The sequence below is a fragment of the Dermacentor andersoni genome, chromosome 2 (genome assembly GCF_023375885.2).
Source record: "Dermacentor andersoni chromosome 2, qqDerAnde1_hic_scaffold, whole genome shotgun sequence".
Classification (NCBI taxonomy): domain Eukaryota; kingdom Metazoa; phylum Arthropoda; class Arachnida; order Ixodida; family Ixodidae; genus Dermacentor; species Dermacentor andersoni.
This window is the reverse complement of record NC_092815.1, coordinates 183,093,046-183,112,731: the sequence shown is the minus strand read 5'-3', so window position 1 is coordinate 183,112,731 and position 19,686 is coordinate 183,093,046. Positions and strand designations below refer to the sequence as shown.

The window sequence follows — 19,686 nt, the reverse complement described above, 5'->3', positions numbered from 1 at the left end:
GGTGCAACGTTAAGGGATAAGAAAAGTGCAGATTGGGTGAGGCAACAAACGCGAGTTAATGACATCTTAGTTGAAATCAAGAAAAAGAAATGGGCATGGGCAGGACATGTAATGAGGAGGGAAGATAACCGATGGTCATGAAGGGTTACGGACTGTGTTCCAAGGGAAGGGAAACGTAGCAGGGGGCGGCAGAAAGTTAGGTGGGCGGATGAGATTAAGAAGTTTGCAGGGACGACATGGCCACAATTAGTACACGACCAGGGTTGTTGAAGTATGGGAGAGGCCTCTGCCCGGCAGTGGGCGTAACCAGGCTGATGAAAAAAAAGAAAAAAAAACAGGGCAACGATTCTCGTTTCGTTTTGAGCGAGCGACATCATCTACTTCAGTAGAGCTATATGGCGTTAAGGAGGCCCTTGTGTATGTACTTCGACAGCAGCCGCCGAAGACATGGGTGATTTTCACGGATTCAAAAGCAGCCCTACAAAGTATGTGGAACAGGCACAAGCCTTGCAATAATCAACCTGCAACATTTGACATTGCTTATCTTCACCACAAGGCTAAGATTGCTGGGCATTGCATCAAGTTCCAGTTGAGTTGGCCGTGCCGGCATTTTGGGAAATGAAAGAGCGGATGAAGCTGTCAGAAATGGACTCCAATACAGCAATCGCAAAAGAACATTTTTTACAAAAGCCGACGCTTCAGACGTGGCAAAAAATATGCCTATCAAGAAAAAGACCGCGTCTGGAATCTGCCGCTTCACCAAGATAATTTCCTGCGTTACATTGACCCAGAAATGAGACCGAAAATTCCACGACTACTTCCTCGACACTTAGAGACATTGTACCATCGTCTTCGACTGAACGTGGCATACACGAAATATTATCTGTACCGCATAGGGCTTACCACTAACCTATACTGTGATAACTGTCGCAACTTAGAGACAATGGAGCACATATTACTAGAATGCCCGCGTACCGCGACGAGAGACAATTTTTTTAGCAACAAATGGACAGGATTTGCCGCGAACCGTTAAAATTACCGAGCATCTTAGGTCCAACGCCCAGCCCTTCAAAACAGCGGCGGGTTTTGGATTTATTGTTCAAATACCTGTCAGAAATCGGTCTAATAGAAAATATTTAAAGATTGCACACTTCAAACACAAAAGCCTAAATTTACCCGCCATGTCACCTGTAAATATTAGTATCAGGTCCACTTGGACATTTCATATTTATTTTTATTCTCTTTTTCTCCCACTCTCCTCTGGAATCTTTTAATCCCATTACCCATCCCTATACAGAGTAGCATGCCAGTGGTTATATACGCGCTGGAAAAATTCTGTTTTTCTAATAAAGAGTCCTTCCTCTCTCGCTCTCTCTCGCGAGATTAGTTAGATCTTGGGACCCCCACTAGCTGTATCATAAGTTAAGCATGCATGCTTTGCACTGCATCAATAAAAGTTACTTGTGAATTTGGCGATGTCATTTCTGTACCCTAGTGCCCATACATCCTCAGCAGCACGCACAAGACGGTTCACGTATACCTCCCTGCAGCTACTTCCCCGATGCAGCCTACCCGATGTTTTTCTTTTTTTTTTTCGATTAACGTGGAGTGATTGACAGTGGTGGAACAAAGTATGGCCCTCGAGCCAGCGTTTCGACAATGGGACTTGTATTCGCCAGGAACTGCCGCGGCCGCTAGATGAAAAGGTGCGGCCGGGAAACTTCCTTCATTCGCATAGTTTAAATAGCTTACTTTCCTCCACCCACAGTGGCTAAATAGAATAAGTGGGCGCGTGGTGTTGGATGACGGAAGTCGAAAAATTGAAATAAATGTGAGTGTTTATTGCATTAGCGGTAGAAGTTTGTGCAGACTGAGCGGCGGACAACGATAGTGCCACACTGGAGCGTCTCCAGACAGCTCCGCAGCACCGCACCGGGAACTTCGGCTTTGTCAGATTGGTCCGGTGTCCTCGCGTAGAACGCATTCAGACTTAACCAATAGCTCCAGTACGCCAGCAGGTCAGGGCTCTCTTTCCCGTCGTATTTTTGTATATATCATCACTATGGTCGTGTAGTGGCGTGTTGTCAGAAACTGGTGGCGTCAGAACTCAAGGCGTTGGCAGTATATTTTCCCTGGTTTTGAATGCTTTAAGGACTGTTCTGAAAATGGACGTATTATGCCGGCAAACCTTCGTTTAAAAGCTAGTAGCTCATACATGGATGTGCCTCCAGCCCATCAAGTGCGACGGCGGCTGTTGTGGCACTGTAGACGCCACAAGAAGTGCACAAAGTGGAGTACTGTTACGGTTGGCGTCTGGCACCACGTGCAGAAAGGAATTTCACCCGACCTTCTCTCACCATGCCTCGTCGAAATGCGGCGTGACTTCTCCTGCTACGGGTGGCATCCAGCAACACGTTCAGAAAGGAATTTCACCAGTCCTTCTCTCACCATGCTTCGTCGGAATGAGGCGTGACTTCTCCTGCTACGGGTGGCATCCAGCAACACGTTCAGAAAGGAATTTCACCAGTCCTTCTCTCACCATGCTTCGTCGGAATGAGGCGTGACTTCTCCTGCTACGGTTGGCATCCAGCACCTCGTGCAGAAAGGACTTTCTCTCACCCGACCTTCACCCAACATGCCTCGTCGAAATGAAGCGTGACTTCCTAATTCGCCATGACCATTTCGAGTGTCTGCCGGTCTGGCGGAAGCCCCGCAATGTTTACAGGCCTCTTTTGTGTGTGTGCGTGTGTGACATTAAAGGGACCCGTTCCTCGAACGGTCAAACTCTACAGGAGAACTTCCACGAACCAGCAACGCGCAAAAGAGACGGACAAGGGTCTACAATTCCAGGAGGCTCGGTACCACCAGAGGCGTGGTATGACCGGAGGCGGGGCCCTCTTCCCGCCAATCCGGCTCTGTGCCGGTCACGTGACGTCGACGGAAGCAAGATCCCTCCCACGATTGTAGAGAGCCTATTTAAGGGGCTCCGAAATGTACTTTTGATCACATCATTCTCTTCTCATCATCTTTCATCAACCTTTCAATAAACCGTGCAAGTTTCGCATTAGAAATCATCTCGTCCTTGCCCGGTCGCCATGGTCTACCGGATGCCTGCAGCCCGCCGACAACGCCACACTGCCCAATAGTTTCGATAGGCAGGCGTCGCTACAACTCGGCAGAAGAACGATACGCTACCCTGGAGTACGCAACAGTACTCACACTAAGTGGTCGATTCGTGTGCAGCTGTGTACCGGTTCACCTGAACAGCACCACGCTCAGTGGAACACTTCGACTTCCGCCATGTTCAATGCCTATTTTAAGCCATCTTCTGCTACGCGAGATGCACACTTTCTTTTTATTGGAAATCAACCGGTGCTAGGAAACATTTATCGAATGGACGTTTATCTCCTTCAGCTTGTACAATTAGGAGGATGTGAAAGGTAACACTTAATTTTATGCAAGGCGGCAAATTTTGCCTGTTTCTATGCCCCAAAAATAGAGTGAAACAGGGCAAGATTTTTTTCAACTCATGAAGTATAAGAAAGCGCTAAAGTCCTAACACTGGCCCGGTTGGTACATGTATCCCAAGTAATAGGGCAAGACACAGGCCATAAGAAGGCGCTGTATCAAACATCGCCTCAGAGAACATTCCAATTTAATGAAGAGAAGTGTAGGCCGCCATTGCTCCCGACGTGCTTGTAAGGCTTTATTTATTCAACGCTAACTATACTAAGGCGTTATCATGACCAGCGTGCGCGTGAGATATACGAGGCTTTCTGCGTCGACGGAAAAAGTAGCACGTACGTCAGTGTGCCGCTGATTATCGCTCTTCACCAAGGAAATAGCGTTTCTTGCACATTGATGATGGCGTTCATTCAATGTATTTTGTGAACTTCGTTATCACTATCATGCTCGCCATGTACCTCACCCTGTCTTCTCTTTTTTCCCCTTCACGCACCTGTCCATGTGTGCCGTGTGCGCAATAAAGAATTATTGATAATAAATAATCATTGATACTGAGCACTTCGTTCGTCGCCTTCTTATCTCCTGCGTCTTGCGCTGTTACTCGTTTTTCTGAAGCATCAGAATGCAATCTTTGAATCATAGCTGAGCAGTAATCGTTATTCTAGTGCAGATTTTTGTTCCTTTTGTATGTCAGCCCTCGCTCTGCCAGCACAAATTACTATATCCTACTATAAATGTATTAGTTCTTCGGTACCCCCCCCCCCCCCCCCCCTTTCATTCTCTTCAAAAAATATGTGTAGATCTCGATGATACGGAGTAAGGAACTTCTAGTATATATATATATATATATATATTAGCATACTGCACCGCTGCGCACATGAATGGCTATGGAAAAATAAAATATAAACATGACTCAGTAGGCGTGTGCGAAAGCGCATAAGAAGCGAGTGGAAGAAATTAGGCTGCATAGTGCTCTGCTCGTGTAGTGCTTCTTTTTTTATGTGCGTCTTACATTTTTGCGTTGTTCCCTCAATGCTAAGACGAACAACCTAGCCCAATGCCGCGCCCTTTTGGAAAACTGACTCCTCGTTCGCAATAAAATTTGATAGCGTTTGCAAATCTTTTAGTCACGCTTTTAGAAAAGTATGGCAATTTGTATTGTGAAAACATTGTAAAACAATTCATTGACGTCGACTGGAGAGATACACTTGAAAGCTTAAGGAATTCGCCTCGTCCGAATTCCGTGCTTGAAGCAATGCCATCTTGTGCGCGATTCCACTTTCTCCGTGTGTGTCCTGTTAGGACTATGCAGCGCAGCTGCGTAGCCCTGCTTTTTTTTAATATTTTTTTTCGTACCAATGCATTTGTAAATCTCGGTACAAACACTTACTCCCAGCGGAACATCTATTGGTAAGATTTTAGGACCGGCAGCGGTAACTGCAAGAAATGGGAAGGAAATTGTTACTGCGGGGTTCATTCACGCCTGACGCTATCTAAAATACTAAAGGGCATTTGTAGTCAACAGTAAAATAAGGAAAAAATGAAGTTACTATTATCGCTATGACGGCAGCTCAATTATGAATTGGATGCGAATCGCAGCACGGGCAGTCGTGCAATGTCCTCAGGAAATGCAAACGACGAGTAGAAGCGCGATATCACAAACATGCTACTCAGCTGTCCTACTTTCCGCAACGATTCGCTATTGAGTCTGGCTTGTTGGCCTTTTCAGTTGCCGGGTCCTTGCATTTGATTCGCGCTGACAGATCAGACATTGTTCGGCACATCTTACTTAAGCTTCTCGAGCGCACGGACGCTCTTTTTCTATACCCGCTTTGTAGATGCCGAACAGCGATGACCTGCAGCTTACGTGAAGATAAAAGCGTTCATGGGCAACTGCATCAAGGACCTAAGGGGGCGTCTCGAGAGATTAAGCAGATTGGGCGAGCGACTCCGTACCTCCCGTTTCCTAAAGCGGCTCGATTACGCGAGCAAGCTATAGCGCGAAATAAAACGTTACAAAACGACAGCACACGCTGAACCCCGATACCTCTGGTTACATCGCTGATAGGCGGTCCTTGAATGAGCGCCATGTTTTGGAATGATCTTGCCTGCTTCGCCGAGGCCTTCGAGTCAGTACGTCTGCGATGCTCATGAGAACGTCAGCAGAAAAAAACAAAAGTTGAGTTGCGAGATAAACCGAATGATTTATGGGTGCGTTCCTTTCCTTTTACTTAACGCTCTCTTACTGCATGCATGGTGGAAAGGGACAGCTTAAAGGACAAATATTTACTTGGTGCGCACAGGCGTTCACGGAGCAAAGATAGGTGGTTAGCCGCGCCGCACTATAGAAGAGAGTATACACTGGAAATGCGGTCGCCGCGAGGCGGAGGATGAACAGCAGGGTGGGAAAGTTCATTACGAGCAAAATTGATTGTAGCACGAAACTTTCACTACTTACGCGATAGTTTCGGCCTGCAGAACGTCGTATACATTGAAGTGTTCTTACAGCCTCTTTTTCATTCAGTGAATGGAATCTTGGTTGGTATGATTGTAGAAAGCGAGAGGAAGTGGTAAGTGACACCGTTATTCCCGGCTGCTCTTTCTACGCTCAGTGGAGATGAAATGGAATTCAACACAACAAGAACGCGTGTAATCGCACGCATAAATGTCAACACGGAAGGAAGGTGCGAATACATGTGATTTTGTGGTGGCTTCCAGGAACCGCAGCCCAGTTTTAAGCGAGGCTGTTTCTTGCGAGCAGGTGCATTAGGAATTTCACTTGCCTGTAAATTATATCCGCACACTTTAAAACGCTGTCTGCATATAACGCTTTCGGGCACTTGTTTGATGAATTTTTAACTTATGCATACTTCACCTACACACTCCTAAATGCACATGCACATCGGATGTGATGCTCTCCTTTATTCTCTTCAATTTCTATCTCATTTGCTCTTATAGTTCTCCCAGGACTATGGAGTAAATTCTGCGCCCTTCGTAAAACACACTTAACACTGTGGAGTGCTTGCATACGTAATTGACTGCAAAGGCCGTAATTAACCCACATACTTTCAGCTTTGGTTACACATGAACCGTAACATTACCCTTATTTAACCGTATCCCGCGATATTACATAGAAGTTGAATTCGCTGCTACTTGCAGTGTGTGCGAGTTTCACGAGCCAGCAAAACCAGCGCAGCACTAGGTGATCAGGAAAGTACTCAAACGCGAAAGCGTGGGCGGCGCATAGTCGAGTGAAAACGAAACCTTTCGACCGCCCGCGTCGTTGTCAATGGTAATTTAAATGAGTTTATTTTTTTCTGAACATGAAATGGGACTGGAAAAGTATCATGTTATTTCATCTTATAATACAATACGAGGATGTTTTTTGCAACGAGTAGTTGCAAAAAACATCCTCGTATTGGCAGAACTCAACTGAGGAATGCTTTCGTCATCGGGCAAGTGCTTGAATGTCCCGGGGAAGTCTCTAATCATGTCCTGCATTTACCTTAATTTCTCGATTATTAACGCTCTGTTCGCGATAATACTGACGCCTTAGAGGTTCTCGAGCACTAATGTATCACTTTAGCTTGACTTAGTGTCCCTTTAAAACAGTCCTTAAAGTTTCGCCACGCATTGCACTTCCAATGCTCCCAAGTTGTACGAAATGTGAACTTGGTATGACGAACAGTTCTCTCAGGACATCGGAAAAACATGGCGGATAACAGCCATTCAACGATTTTGAGCATTGGCTGATATAAATTTTTGCGGAAGCAGCTTACGTAAAATACTTATGACACTTACGGTGGTTTCGCAAAAATACTTGCTACTTACAAATTAATGATATAACCAATACTGGTGTATAATTCATAATTTTCCCCGCTGCATATGTCCAGATATAGGTTCAGTTTACGGGACTGCGATACCGTTCTAATTGCTCTGAGTTACAGAGCTGGAAACACGATATTTGTGTTACGGAAATTGAGCAATATTCAAAATTTTCGGGGGAAATCGAGGCCATAAATTAAAATTTCACTTACTGCTATCAGCAAGTTATAAGTTTTATTTTAAGTACGAAAAAATATCTTAAGATTCATTACACTGATTCCCGAGTACGATGTTTCCTTTCCGTTTGTGTACTACCAAGTAGGAATGCGTCATTTAATATACGTCACAACCGTCACCTGTACAAGCAAGCTTTGCATAGGACCAGTAAAACGTTTCTAGCATTCATAAAAGGCTGTATCTCTTCGTCTTGAGGGTTCGTGATTAGATCAGTGTCTCACGGCGCGAGTACGAAAGTAAAGACAGCACAGAAGAATACACGTAGAAATAGTGTGATCGCAAGTTTGCTTACACTTTTTGCTCTGTGTCCCTTTCGGGGCATTCGTGCAGGAATTCCCTATTATAAAACGCACTCGTAACACTCTGGATCGCTTGAATAAGTAACTTGAAAGGATGTGTGTTACGTATATCACCCATAACACGCTCCCTATTTCCACCAAACATACGTGTGTTTCAGATTTTGCGCAGCCACAGTCGGGGGACACATACCGCCTGGTTTACAAAAGAACCCAAAGAAAGTACAAAGGAACGCAAGAGAGAGAGAGAGAGAGAGAAATAGAAGACAGGAAATGCAGGGAGGTTAACCAGACGCACGTCTGGTTTACTACCCTGCACTGGCGGAAGGGGGTATGGGGATGAAGAGAGAGAGAGAGAGAGGATAGAGAGAGCACAGTTTCGCGCGCAGTGGAAGGTTCGCAACGAGTATACACACGGTTCCCAAGACCTGTCGACTTGAAGTATTTCAAGAGCGTTTTCGTGGCCTTGTGCCATCGACGCGAAGGGCCAGGGTCCAAGGATCTTCATTAGGGAAAATGGTCTAGAGTCCAGCTGGTCCAGTGCTGTCTAGAGAACTTCGCGCACGACGTCGTATTGGGCACAGATACATATAGGATGTGGTCAATCGTTTTTGTGGTTCCGCAAGAGTCACACATGGGCGTATTCCCCATTCCAAAGCGGAACGAGTAGGTCTTCGTAAATGCCACCCCGAGCCAGAGGTGCAAAGGGTTTACAATGAAGACTGGGGTTCTTGCGTAGGCAAAGCAGCTTGGGTGCGCTACTTATAAAACTTCGTATTAACCCTACGTACCACCTTCAATTCTCCGAGGACAGCTGGAAAGCCCATGCTTCCGTGTACTACAAGTACACTGCAGTACCCTTCTAGTACACTGTTCCCATGCACTGCGTGGGACGCCTGAGAATATAAAGGAGAAGAGTACGCAGTAAATACGCGCGAAGCCGGCATTTAACCAACGACGTTTAAACTTTGATGAAACGTTTTTCCTACAACCACGCTGGCTGTTCCAAGGTTGTGGGAAGGATCTTCGCCCACCGAGGCATTAGCGCTGCCGAACTTCCCCGACATACCCGCCTGTACCAGTTCGTTCGGTCTGTCGCGACGAGCGTTCTTCTGGCACAAAACATCATCTGTTCTCGAAGGTGAACAATTCGGCAGAAATGAGCCTGGTTGAGGAGCATGAAATTAGACTTAATAAAGAAACACCAAACAAGTATGTGTATTATATTTAATCCAATGTTTCCGTTTACTTCCGAATCGCTTATCGGGGGGTGACTGCGGGATGCTGCAGCAGCTTCGTAGTTAACCAGCTTGCGGTTGTTTCTTCGGGATGCAAAATTGCGCTGGCCTTGCACTGAAGTGGGAGGCAACGGTACTACATTATTCCCGCTACGTTTCGACAGATGGTTTACGTTCTATCTAGAGTTTAACTCTCCTGAACAGAAGACAGATACGTCTTACTTTAACCGGCAAAGATTTAAGGCTAATCTCATTTTTATTGACGACCAGTTCGTCAGTGTAGTACGCCTCTGTCATTCTTTTCTTTTCGGGCACAAATTTCCTTGCGCAATTTTTTTTTTTTGCCGTGGAGAAGCAACCGTCCAACATTATATATTTCCACAACTTCTTGTAGAAACGTTGCTACTCATTTGCAAAGCTGGCTCGTGTTTATAATACCAGCTATGTTTCCAACACATTGCCACGTCTTGGTCTTGGTACGATGCGAAGTAAAGATCGAAGTACGCGGTAGCAAAATCTCGGGCGTTCTGTGAGAAAACCTCTGCCTTGTTTCGCAGAGACAGCTTTTCTGGTAATTTGCCGTACAAACTTCTAAGCCGACAAATCAGCCATAACTAACCACACCAAGAAGGAAGATCGCATAAGAGCGCCAAATATGCAAGAGAAATTTGCTTCCCGCCTTACCTGCGAGAAGCGCAAGCAGCCGTAAAGTGATTCCTATCTAAACGTCATGCCGACTTCACCGCCCTTTCAGCAGCGGAGTTTTAGACAAATAGTGAGAGCCCATAGCCCCTGAGATTGCGCCGCACGCAAACTCGGAGGAAGGCTCAAGGAGGAAGCAGAAAGCCAGCAAAAAAAGAGAGAGAGAGAGACAGAGGAAAGGCGAAAGGCAGGGAGCTTAGCCAGATGGGAAGATCCGGTTTGCTACCCTACGCTGGGGAGAGGGGGAGGTAAGGGAGAGAGAGGGGAGGGGGAGAGAGGGGAGGGGGAGGTAAAGTGATAGCAAAGTAGAGATAAAGATAGAAAGGAGCATAGACGTACAATCACAGTCGGTCGCTGTCACCGCACAGCACAGTAGCACTTGCAGCACTATAAACAGCTGTTCAGGCTACAGCCACTTGTCCAATTCTGTTGCCCTTAAAAAACTGCAACAGCGCCCTCGTCGCCCTCCGCTGCGATGGCTTGTGATGTCGGCATTCTAAAATAAGCAGCAAAAGGCAGCAAAAGGGAACAAAAGTTGACACGCTATCTCACCTGCAAGTTCAGGCGCAGGTTAGCGCGAATATTAGCGGAATCATTCCGCTCCGATCCAAACCTAACCCTATTCTTTCTTTCTTTTTTTCGCTCCCTTTCTCTTTGGCCTTCCCTGGCCGTTGCGCCATAAAACCCCAATAATCATCATCGTCACCACTCATTCTTTTCTTCAGAACCGTGGGACCGTTGCGTAGGTGTTTGCATTCTTTTCTGACGCGTCTTTGTGTTTACTATTAGTGAATTTAACAGATTACTATAGGTTCTTGCGGATCAACAATTACTATGGGCAATGGGAAGCATCTAGTTCTCATCCGTTGATCCCAAGGGGATTTAAAAAGAATTTCTGGAGTGGAAGCCCCCGCAGCTCTTTACTAACAGAGGTCGAAGCCAGCACTTGTTCTTACTTCACCTCTGAAACCTTACTTCCCCTCTGGCTGGAGCCTGCTCGCAGATCAAGTGTTTTTGCTCTGGATATTAAAATGCAAATCTAATAAGAAAACAACAGCTAGTTGTCACCGACGAAGGTATTGCCGCTGACTGAGTATTGATGACGTTGTCTTCAATGAAACTTGCCAAGACGTTCAGGCCTTTTGGTAAAATCAGTAACACAGAGATGCACGTCGCCGTGTATCTGCACGGCAAAATTAGCCATCTTAAACTCTTAGGAGTGTGAGGCTAAACGCTTCTTTATCTTCATTAATGTTTAATCGTACCCCTCATAAGATGGCGGCGGTCCAGCTTCACTTTGGTACATCATTGCCACTCTAAAAGTTCTTTTTAAACCACCTCGGTTGATCCGCAGGGCAGTGGCGGCATCTATTGGAACGGCGGAGAAGGCTCCAAGATGATAAGCAGTCGCGCACCGGTGGTGTCTGTGACTTGAATTGCCAAGGTTTGCATGGCCGCTCAAGCGAAACGAGCGCGCAGGAAGCCTCGTCTGCCGGTACGAAACGCGTTTCGAGTGGCGGAACAAATTTACAAATAAGAATGGAGTGGGCTGAACTCTGCACGTGGTCGGTAGGAATTGTAAACTGGAGACGTATTCTCGGACGGTCACTCTCGATGGTATTGCTTTCAGTGCGCGCTTATTGGCTGGTTAAGCAAACCAAGACGAGCTGATTGGCTGTTGAGCCCTATGTGCCAAGCGAAAGCGATAGAATCGCCGAACGTGATAACCCGAGAGCACGTCCCTAGGGCGCAGCCTTAGTGTGTTGGTGTCAGTCTCCATCTACAATAGGTGTTCTCATCGTCAATCACACTTAACGAGCACGCAGAAGCGCCTACCAACACGAGCATGGGGTAAAACCTTATCGAATGGCTGTTGTCTTGTCCTTCAATGAGATAGGCGTTGTATCTTTGTTTAGTGAGCCCACCGATGTTATTTTTAGTTCTCATTACGTGCATTAAGTGGTCTTTTGGATACCAAGAGAAGGGAAACGCAGTCGTGGACGGCAGAAGACTAGGTGGAGCGATCAAATTACGAAATTCGCGGGCGCTGGTTGGAATCGGTTGGCGCAGGTCAGGGGTAATTGGAGATCGCAGGGAAGAGGCCTTCGCCCTGCAGTGGACATAAAACAGGCTGATGATGATGATGATGATGATTTGAACAACAACAACAACAACAACAACTTGATCATACTGAATAGAGCTTCGCAAATAAATGTCGCTGTGTTGTGTTATGAATTGTGCCATATCTAGCATATTCACATAGACAACATCAGCCAGTATGCAATTCGGGGAGAAATTGAAATCTGAAAATGAATATTTTTCCTACGCTATGAGACAGGGTATAGAACAAAGTTTTTTTTTTCTTGGTTGCTTTAGATTTATGCTTCTCAGTTCGGCTCAGCTTCAGTTCCGGAGCGAAAATCATAACGTTTCGAACCGGTTCGGAGCTTCCTGAAACGGTTAATTGGGGTCCTCAAGAAAACACTCGGTTGTTTCCGATTGAAATATGCGCTATGCTTTTGGAGAACTTATACTAGCTTTGTATACCTACTGCAGACAGTTTCTTTTGCAAGGGCATTACAACGTGGAAAAAGTTATCACTAAAGTGGTGCGCCATGCAAAATTGCATCTAGGATTGTCGGATTAGGCATATTCAACGGGTTTCGTGGTGGTGCGTGCTATGCAATGCTTTACCGCTTACACTTCTCCTAAAATTTTCTCGTTCATTGTATTCATAAGGTTGCCGCTGCCAATGTGTCGGAACCAAACGAAAACAAAAACGAAAACCGAAAAAAAAAACCCGACATTTTTGACCGGAACGAAAACGTAATTGAAACGTTATTTATTAGTATGTTTAGGAGTGAAACCGAAATATTTTTTATCGGTTTTCTGTTGTAGGGGAAAGTCGGCAATTCGGAACAACCGACGCCAGGCAACGTCAGCATTAGGGCGCCTCTCAGGGCTTCGCATAAGCGCGTATTTGAGGCAGGGATAGTGCGAGTGAAAGCCGATCGAGCGCTCCACTAATCTATAGTCATGCCGTTCGGTGCACTAGCAGTTCGACGTTGTAGAAGAAGACAGAGCTTGCGCCGAGGAACTTATCGTTTCGTTTTCTACGGGTACAACGTTTTGTCACAGAAGTTTTATGATTCGTTTATGTCCGCTTAAGTTCGTTTTATTGGAACAGCGGCCTGGCATTTCGGCGAACACACTTACGCGCTGCTTCCAAGATCATGCTCAGTGCCTTGACTCAAGGCATTGATCGTGATCTCAGAATTCATAATTCACTTTTTGAGAAAAAACAAATAATGTGTTGGTGTTGTTATTTTGCTTCGAAAATTTTTGCATGCGAACCAATACCGTTATGAACTTTTATAGATAATTCTTTTTCGTTATGGAGTAGAAGCGAAATGGAACTTTTTTTTCAGTGGAACCAAACTAAAACCACGAAGAAAACAATTCTTTCCGACACCCTTGCCCCTGACCATTTTCCGTACTGCACATCATCAATTGTAACACCTAATGTGACGTTATAACTATCCATATATAACATGTTAATTTTACCGCGAAGCTGTTAGCCTCTAGTTTGTCAACATTTTTCGTGTCCGCGTCCATTGTCAAAAATATGGAACGATCCCGGAGGCGGTGCAATACCAGGCCGACCCGCGGCGGAGGTGAAGCAAGATTCAAGCAGTGAGCAAATTGAAGCGAAAAGTGCTTGCATTCTGTGGAATCACGCCTACGCATCACGCATAGATAACAGCATTCGTTTCAATATAGTAGCATCGCAAAAAAAAGCATCCGAACCACATAATTGGTGATAAGGTGCTCCTGATAACAAGGCGAAGCATGTGAGCGCTCCATGCATACGTTTCCCGGTAAAAAATACTGTTGCGCAAACTGCCCAGGCGACGGCAGCTTGCGATGTACGGAGTGACGTCACTAGCCTTTCGTATACAAATGAACCAGCCTAGCAACTGTTTTTGTTGTTGCTGCACCGCTATGGGTAGGCAACGCATAGTTAGGACTCCCGAGGAGCAGCGTGAATACGAGGAGCGGCAAACGGAAAAATAAACGGCAGTACGACCATTGGCAGCGTGCTGTCAAAATGACCATTGCTACCATTGCTCTCAGTTACCGTTACTACCACTACTGCAATGCCATTGAGCATTGCGTAACCCCCTTAGCAGTTGTGGTGGTTTTCAATAGCTTCGCTGGGCATCCACTTTTGCAGGGCCGGAATGGCTAGCCAATCTTTCTTTAATAAAAGGAACCCAGTTCTTTGAGTACATATGTTATATGATCTGGTATATGTAAACAGGGGCAATTAACACGACTCCACAAACACCTTTTACAGCTTCTTGATGAGTCCATGAACTTATAGCTGAAATATTTAGAGTGAACAAAGTAGTGAAAACACTTTGCGTAGCCATGGCAACAATGCAAACAAAGAGCTAATATGTGCACAAAAATAATGTACTGTTTGCCGTATCGCGTCATTGGCCCGCCTATCGCATAACGAATTGTGCATGCACCTACTGATTCGTACAGAATAAAAGCAGCCACGCTATTTTCAATAAACCATTCCAGTGCTTGCACCTACTGCGTCTGTCGTTGTTACCCGCGCTACAGCAGTGGCGACGACGGTGGGACTTCATGTGAGCATGGTCAGCGACTGACAGGATCGAATGATGGCATCTCGCCCACCGGTTTTCGACGAGACGGTGAGCAGCTGGAGCACGTACAGGGTACTTCTGGAAGCTTATTTTGAGGGCAATGGAATTACCGACACGGCGAAACACCGAGCTCTGCTGGCGTCTTCATTGAGCGATAATGTCGTGCGCATTTTGCAAGGACGCCTTCCAACCGTGTCGGTTAACAGCCAGACGTACGATGAAGTCGTTGAATACCTCGAGGAACATTATAATCCTCAAGTTAATGAAATAGCGGCGAGTTTCTCGTTCTTCATGCGCAACCAAAGGGACGGAGAGAGCGTTGGGGAATACATTGCCGACCTTTGGAGACTGGCGGAAAGTTGCAACTTCGGCAACTCGCTGCACCGTATGCTGAGAGACCGCATAGTATGCGGAATCGGGGACGACGACGCACGACGCTGCCTATTAACGTGGAAGAAGCTAACTTTTGAGGGAGCAGAAGAATTTGCCATAGCTTCAGAGAAGGCGCTAGGCGACGTTCGTGACATGCGAGAAGCAGACCCAGTGACTACGGGAACCAGCATAAATGTTGTACAGTCGCAGCGAGGTCGACGACCCTGGACGAAGTGGAACACTGCAAGGAACAACCATCCATGTGAGCGTTGCGGCGGCCCCCACACAACACACATGTGCCGTCATCGAAACACCAAGTGCCACCATTGCGGCAGGAAAGGTCATCTGGCGAAAGTTTGCAGCAGTGGCTGCCCTCGAGAACGTGGTGCATTTGATTTGCCGTCGAGGAAATGGAAGATGAGAACGAAGAAGAAATGTTGCTTGCTCTTGTCGCTCAGAGCTCCGCCGACAGAGCTACGTTGAAGCCTCTCGAGGAAGAGTTGACATGGCAGGGCCGGAAATTGCGAATGATTCTAGACACGGGTTCTCCGGTCAGCGTCATACCGAAGAACATATTTAAGAAACATCAGAAATAGTAGCCGGCACTGGAAAAAAACGTCGCTCCGCTTGACATGCTTCCTCGGGCCATTGCCAGTTGTCGGCGAGATAACCATGAGGGTTCAGTCTGGATCGACTGTTGTGAACAGCACGCTAATCATGGTGGCATGTGACGGACCACTGCTCTGCGGCCGGAACACGATAGAGGCATTCCGTAAGGCGGGTGTGTCCTTCTGGGACACTAGAACCACCTCAAGTGTACATGTTCTTCGTGATAACAAGATGACGCCTCTGCTCGATGAATTTTCGGATCTTTTCGACAATAAGCTTGGTTGTTGCAAGGGCCCCCCTGTGCAATTACACCTCAAATAAGGAGCCCGCCCACGTTTCTGCAAGGCACGTACAGTGCCTTATGCCATGCGCTCCAAAGTTTCGGCCGAACTCGACCGTCTTGTGCAAGACGGAGTGCTTTCGCCGATAAGCATTTCAGATTGGGCAACACCGGTGGTTCCGGTAGCAAAAAAGAACGGCGATATACGATTGTGCGGCGATTTCAAGTTAACAGTCAACCCGGCGTCTCACTTGGAACAGTATGCCCTGCCCAAAGTTGAAGACATATTTGCAGCGCTTTCGGCAGGCGAAGTCTTCAGCACTCTGGACCTACGCAACGCGTACAATCAGCCGCCGCTGGACGATGAAGCTAGAAAGACGGCGGTACTCGACACACACCGGGGCCTTTACTGCTACAATCACCTAGCATTTGGAATTGCTTCAGCCCTCGCCTTGTTCCAGTGACGCATGGAATCGATTTTGCAAGGTTTGCCGAATGTTCAAGTGTACTTCGACGACATCATTGTGGCGGAAAAGGAAAACGACACATCGGTACTGCGGCAGGTGTTTCAGCGGCTTCGTGAACACAACCTGAAGTTGAACAAAGCCAAGTGCCGGTTTAGGGAAGCACAAGTGTCGTTTCTGGGGCACCGCATCGATTCCAAAGGTCTTCATCCTCTGCAAGATAACCTCGAGGCGGTACTGGCCGCGCCGAAGCCAACATCGGCAAGCCAGCTGAAATCGTTCTTGGGCTTGGTTACTTATTATGCTAAATTCTTGCCCAACTTGTCAACGACGCTGGCTCCCTTATATCGCTTGCTCGCAAAGGGGGTGTTGTGGCAATGGGAGCCGTCCCAGGACAGCGCATTTAGAGAAGCAAAGAGTGCCTTAGGCAAGGCTAAATTTCTGGTCCACTATGACGCGCGAAAACCCCTTCGACTGGAATGCGATGCCTCATCGGTCGGCTTGGGCGCAGTGCTGTCCCACCGCATCAACGGCAAAGACTATCCGATAGCTTTTCGCTCTAGAACCTTGACGCCGGCGGAGCGAAATTACTCGCAACTGGAAAAGGAAGCGCTCGCCCTAGTTTTTGATGTGACAAGGTTCAGAGACTATCTTTTCGGTAATAGATTTTGTTTGAGAACGGATCACAAGCCGTAGACAGGGCTGTTCCATCCCGAGAAACCAATTCCGCAAATGGCGGCGGCCAGGATACAGCGTTGGGCACCCCTTTTATCAGCGTATCAGTATGACATAGAATTCCGGAAAGGACCATTACACGCGAATGCCGATGCTTTGAGCCGTTTGCCGCTGCTGGAGCAAGGGCACCCTGGTGAAGATGATCCCGTCGAATATGTGCTACATGCGCAAGCTTTGACAGATTTTTCTCTTAGCGCAGAGCAGTTGGCAGGCAGCACGAGCGAGGACATGCTTCTCCGACAGGTGAAGACGTGGATCCTTCGTGGTTGGCCAAACCACCTGGGGCCGGAGCAACAGTGCCTTCAGCCGTACTTCAACTCGCAGATACGAACTCACTGTGAGTAATCGTCTAATATACTGAGGTTATCGAGCAGCATGCCTTGCTTAGTAACTCAGGGGAACAATTGCAATGCATGCTCACTGACCTGGAGAGGCAAATCAGAAGAGTGGGTCTAAAAATTAATCTGCAGAAAACTAAAGTAATGTTTAACAGTCTCGGAAGAGAACAGCAACTTCCAATAGGCAGCGAGGCACTGGAAGTGGTAAGGGAGCCCAACTACTTAGGGCAGGTAGTGACGGCGGATCCGGATCATGAGACGGAAATAATCAGAAGAATAAGAATGGGCTGGGGTGCGTTTGGCAGGCATTCTCAGATCATGAACAGCAGGTTGCCATTATCCCTCAAAAGAAGTGTATAATAGCTGTGTCTTACCAGTACTCACCTACGGGGCAGAAACCTGGAGGCTTACGAAAAGGGTTCTACTTAAATTGAAGACGACGCAACGAGCTATGGAACGAAGAATGATGGGTGTAACGTTGAGGGATAAGAAAAGAGCAGATTGGGTGAGGGAACAAACACGAGTTAATGACATCTTAGTTGAAATCAAGAAAAAGAAATGGGCATGGGCAGGACATGCAATGAGGAGGGAAGATAACCGATGGTCATTAAGGGCTACGGACTGGATTCCAAGGGAACGGCAGAGTAGCAGGGGGCGGCAGAAAGTTAGGTGGGCGGATGAGATTAAGAAGTTTGCAGGGACGACATGGCCACAATTAGTACATGACCGGGGTTGTTGAAGTATTGGAGAGGCGTTTGCCCTGCAGTGGGCGTAACCAGGCTGATGATGATGATGATGATCGCGTAGTTTTGTCTGAGACCGTGCGGGCACTTATTCTGAGAGAACTTCACGACACCCATCCAGGCATGACTGCAATGAAGGTCCTGGCCCGTACGATGTTTTGGTACCCTGGATTGGACCACAACATAGACAAGCTGGTACAAAGCTGCCAGCAATGCGTGCAATGTTGGCCCATGCCAGCGGTACAGGTCCCTTCAAGCTGGCCGAAAACAAACAAACGTTGGTCTCGCCTGCATATCGACTATGCAGGGCCAGTGGAAGGTCACATGATCTTGATGGTGGTAGATGCGGAAACGAAATCGATAGAGGCAGTACCTCTTAAAACAGCAAGTGCAGAAACTAAGTCGAAGTACTGCGAGGGAGCTTCGTGCGTTTTGGTCTGCCCCATACAGTCGTTTCCGACAATGGGCCACAATTTAGCAGTTCAGTGACTGAAAGATTTTTCAAAGATAACCATGTGTGTCATGTTACCTCCGCTCCATACTATCCGCAGTCAAATGGATTGGCGGAGCGTGCAGTGCTCACCATTAAGGAATGTATCAAGAAAAATAAGGATGGAAGTCTGCTCAGTCGTATTTCCAAGTTCTTGCTACGTTACAGGGCAACACCGACTCGAGATGGGAAGTCGCCCGCGAAGATGTTGCTGGGTTTTCAACCCAGGACCCGCCTAAGCGCACATTTTCCAGAGGAAGAGGTGGCACGGGATCCCACGGTGAGCAGACCCCCGGCACCGTTGCCACAAGTCTTTTCACCGGGAGCGCCTGTTTGGTCGCGGCAGTACAATCAGGCTTCCCAGAGATGGTTACAAGGCAGGGTGACGTCAACAAGAGGTAGGCGTATGGTCACGGTGGACACCACAGGAGGGGTGCAGTGCCGTCACGTGGACCAAGTGCGGCCACGACTCGTAGCGGATGAAGTAAAGCAAGAATTCTACTCAACTCGACCCGGAGACAACCAAGTCACAGAGAGTAATCAACCCTCTGCAGAGGAAGACGCTGAACCATCGTCAGACGGATCACTTGTTACATCCCAGGCTTCCAGTGAAGCAACCTCAAGTGTGCCGGCGGGCTTAGGACTTCCTAGTCGTTCTACGCGCACAAGGAGACCACCCGACAGGCTAGGCTTCTAAGGGGGAGGAAGTGCCGCATCGCGTCATTGGAAACCCGCCTATCGCATCACGAATTGCGCATGCACCTACTGATTCGTACAGCATAAAAGCAGCCACGCTATCTTCAATAAACCATTCCATTGCTTGCACCTACTGCGTCTGTTGTTGTTACCCGCGCTACAGCACTGTTCCTATCGTCAATTAAACGCGAACAGATAAGTATACAGTGCGAGTGCTCGGAGCAGAACCACAATTCGGTACGCAACATCGGACATATTGAGGAGGTTGATGGGAGGTTCCAACAAATGAAAACTTTTCGGCTTATGCCGGGTGTCCCAGTCAACTTGGACCAAGATATTAAAAAAAAAACCCGAGAGCTCTGGAGAAATTGTACTGATGGCATAGTAGCGGCAGTCGTGTGTACTTACAGCCAGTATTTTTTTCATGGCCATTTAGTGAACTTTCTATTATTACTTGGATCGCAAACATGTCAATTACAAAATTCTAAGGCACCCTAAATAACCTCCGAATCAAGCATTT

The 19,686-nt window shown here is 47.1% G+C and overlaps 1 pseudogene; it reads left to right on the top strand.

The window, feature by feature from the left end:
- The first annotated feature begins 15,786 nt into the window (after positions 1-15,786).
- Positions 15,787-19,167, top strand: LOC140215861 (uncharacterized; annotated as a pseudogene).
- Positions 19,168-19,686: the final 519 nt, after the last annotated feature.